Raw genomic sequence first — 3,754 nt, forward strand, 5'->3', positions numbered from 1 at the left:
TTCCAAAGCTGCCCTGCCCCACAGACCATACCCATCAGCTTTTCCTCTAAGCCGCAGTGGAAGCCTACCTCCCACCCTTCTTTGCCATATCACCCCTCAAACAGAACATGCAACACCAGCATCAGGTGGAGCTGGTAGCGTTGGGAAGAAGAGACTGGGTAAAGAACGTGATGAAGAACAAGCAGAGGAGTTATTACAGTGTGGTGTGTTGTTTGTTATGCATAAGAACAATACCAAGATGTATGGGGGGGATGTGTCAAAACACACCGCCACTGGCTAGTAGTCCAGCCTGAAATTCAAAGATGACCAGCAGCTGCAGCTGTGTTGTGTGCTGTGGTTGCTGAGGGCATCCTCCTCTGATAATTGAGCATCACGCATTTATAATGAGGCAGTGAGATTCTTCACCTTACACTGCCCCACAGGCTGCTGGCATTAGCCCAGGTCCATTTTGTCTTCCTTGCTCTTGTGAACTCTCTCTGTGTCTTTCTTTTTGCAATGGAACAAGCACCTGTGGAGATAAGATCCCTTTTTTCTCTGTTACCCTTCAAACCGCAGGGTGTTTGCTTGGAGCGATGCTTGTTAGCAGGAGCAATGCAAAAAGTTCCCCATGGGGAAATAGCAGTGGTAAAAGAAGAAAACTGAAGAAAGTGACGTGACCTTGGTGGACAGCTATTGAAGGAAAAAAATAAGAAAAAAAAGCAAGAGGGAAAGCTAATTGGAAAGGGGCTAATATGCAAGGCAATATAAAATATAAAAAGGTACAATAGGAAAACAAACAAACAAACAAAAAAGGAACAACAAACAGAAGGAGAAGGTATAAGCAATAAAACAAGAGAGGTAAAAAGATGAATCAAATCTCTCGCCTTCCTAAGGGGTTGTACCGCAACCTGCCTTATCTTTTTTTTATATAAATTTATAAATAAACTTCATTAGCTTATTTCCTGTCAGGGGGAATATAAAAGATGTTAATAAGTTCTTGCAGAGGGTAAATAGTTTAAGGGGATGATACTAGTGATACTGAAGTATTAAAATAAAGATCAAAGCCAGGACCGCTAGAATAGGGCTTCTAGGTTATCCATATACCATTACAGCTCTAACAGATTAAAGACTCATTTGAACATAAAAAGAGGAAAAATCATAGGGATCATCTCCATTATAAAAATGGCTTGATTACAAAACATAGTAAAGGCCTGATTCTATCAGGCTCAGATCCAACAGTGCTTTATGAATAGCTCCACTAAAATCAGTGGGATCGACTTGGTGTGATCTGTTCCTCAGCAAGAGTAAGGGTGTCCAAAGTCATTTTGGGGGTTTTACAGGGGTTGCTTGACCACCGTGGCATTTTTCAATGTTCAGATCAGTTTCAGTTCTGGCCTCTGGAGCAGTAAGGATGACAGCAATGTTTTAACTCCATCATCAGTAGCTCACTTAGAGTTACATAGATAAATATTTGTCAGAAGGAGGAAAATGCGTGCCCTACAACCTAAACCCATCAGAGCATTGAGTATTGTTACAGTAGATGCTAGTTCCATCAGCAGTCTCTGGTGCTATGGAGGATGAAGGTTTCTGCATTCAAACTCCACACTTTCTTGGAAACAAGAGATGTTCTGGGATCAGCGGGATAAGTAAAAGGGTGCAGCAGCCCTTGCAGCTCCCCCTTCTCTCAAAGTCATAGCTTCTAAAGGTACAAACTTCTAAAGTAGGTGGAAAAAGATGTTGAATGAAGTACAAGTTACACCACAGTACAGAGAAGACCAGATCACTTCTTCATCTCCATTTCAAATGTTGTCTCTTGTGGAAATATGTTCTGAGGCCAAATCAGGTTTGTGGAGAGGAGAAGTGAAGTTCAGTTTGAAAGAGAGTGGTTGTACTTCACATTTCCTTCTGTAGTCAAGAGCAAACAATTCTAGGATTTCACATAAACTCTAGAGTAATTGTCAATATGGAAATGTGAAACTCACTGTATTAGAACTGTGGAAGTTGGGAGCCCTGGCTAAAAAGCAGCTATAAACAGGAGCTGGTTGGGTTTGGTGTTCAAACCTTTTCATTTCCACCACTTCTTGTCTGATACGTCCAGTTTGGCTTAGATGTCTCAGACCCAATACTACCATTACACACATTATGAGAACTGTCACCTTACACACAACACAGGTAAAGAAAGCAAGCAGAAGTCCAGGAAAAAAGGCTACCATGCCTCCTTAATTACCTTTAGGATTATGGTTTCCAATGTAGACTTGAAATTTTGTCCTTGGATTCACCTATAGAACTGCAAAAAATCTTTAGCATATATCTACTCCTGCTGCTGACAGATGGTAGAGCAGAGAACAGAGACTATGAAGAAAACTGCATTTCACCCACAGCTTTTTCTTGCAATATAGTAGCATAGGTAGCTGTGAAATCAGTGGTGTTTCAGAATATGCCTTGCACTGTTGAGGTTTCTGGCCAGAGGTAGCCAAAATACACAGTCAGTCTATAAACTCTCAATCTTGATACAGAGGTCACATGAAAGTAAAAGACACCTAGCCAGAAGACAGGCAGGTTTATGTGGGTCAGAACTGTTTCTTTTATGTGCCAGAGGACAAACCTGCCCCTTGCCACCTTGAGCTGGGCAACTCCCAAGCTATAAACCCCTGGGGACTTTTTTCCCCCTCAGCTTGACAGGAAAATAGCTAGGCAAGATACAAGAAGAAAAACGGCAGAGGAACCTTTAATATATTCCTGTCCTCTGTCCCTATTCCTCCTTTTCTATGCATCAACAGTTCTAATAATCTTTGGGTTTTGCAAAAGCAAAACCTAAAACTAGAAAATCCTTTCCTATCCGGTGTCACAAAATGCTCATTGTGTCCTAAGAAACATTATGATGAGAGCGGAACATTTAATACGTTCTCTCTTTTCTTTTTTTTTCATTTGACACCAGATAGTTCTGCATTTTTAAATAGCTGCTCTGAAACAATCAGCTCACATTTTAAAACAAACAAAAAATTAATTAGTGGCTTTTAAACAGGAGAGACTAATAATAATAGGGAAAAAAAAAGAGTAGTGAAATCACTCTTATGTATAATCTCTTCACTATGAAAATAAAGCCCTGCTACATCCACGCTAAGCATATGTAGAGTAAACAAAACAGATGGAGGATTTCCCACTGCTGGTTTCTTTCTTCTAAGGACGGTTATTTTCAGTCCATAAACTTTCAGCTGTCATCCCCCATTTATCTTGGCGGTGAATTTCTGTTGGGGTTGGGGGGCCAGGAGCTCGGGTGATGCGGCTCGTCCCCCTGCTCCCCGCACTCAGCCCTCCCTTCCAGCCTCACCGTTCCTACCCGGGGGTCGCGCTGCTCCGGTCACCCCCTTTTTCATTCTCCCCTGACATTGTGTGCACCTCGGCTGTGCCCGGCGCGGTGAGGAGACACGCGTGAAGAAGAAGGACTCTCTCAGTTTGTTGGCGAGCGTCCTTCTCTCTCCCTTCTTCGGGGAGGGGAGAAAGGGCTCCTGGGGACAAGCCAAGCCTTCATTCTGCCACCCAAACAATGGCTGGATTTAAACGTATAAAATCGCCGCCGTAGAGAGACCCTTTAAAAAAAGGTTCTGGCCGTCCCCAGCCGTAGAGAGGAGCGACCACTTATTTGCTGGAAAGGGCTCCTCCCGCCCCCTCCTACTCCCTCCCTCCCTCCTCCCCCGGCTCTGGCTGGGGTCCCCCGGGCGAGGGGTCCTCAAAGAAAACCATTGAGCACAGACCCGCATAGCGCAACCGACAA

Source organism: Calidris pugnax, unplaced genomic scaffold (assembly GCF_001431845.1).
Source record: "Calidris pugnax isolate Ruff unplaced genomic scaffold, ASM143184v1 scaffold24, whole genome shotgun sequence".
Classification (NCBI taxonomy): Eukaryota; Metazoa; Chordata; class Aves; order Charadriiformes; family Scolopacidae; genus Calidris; species Calidris pugnax.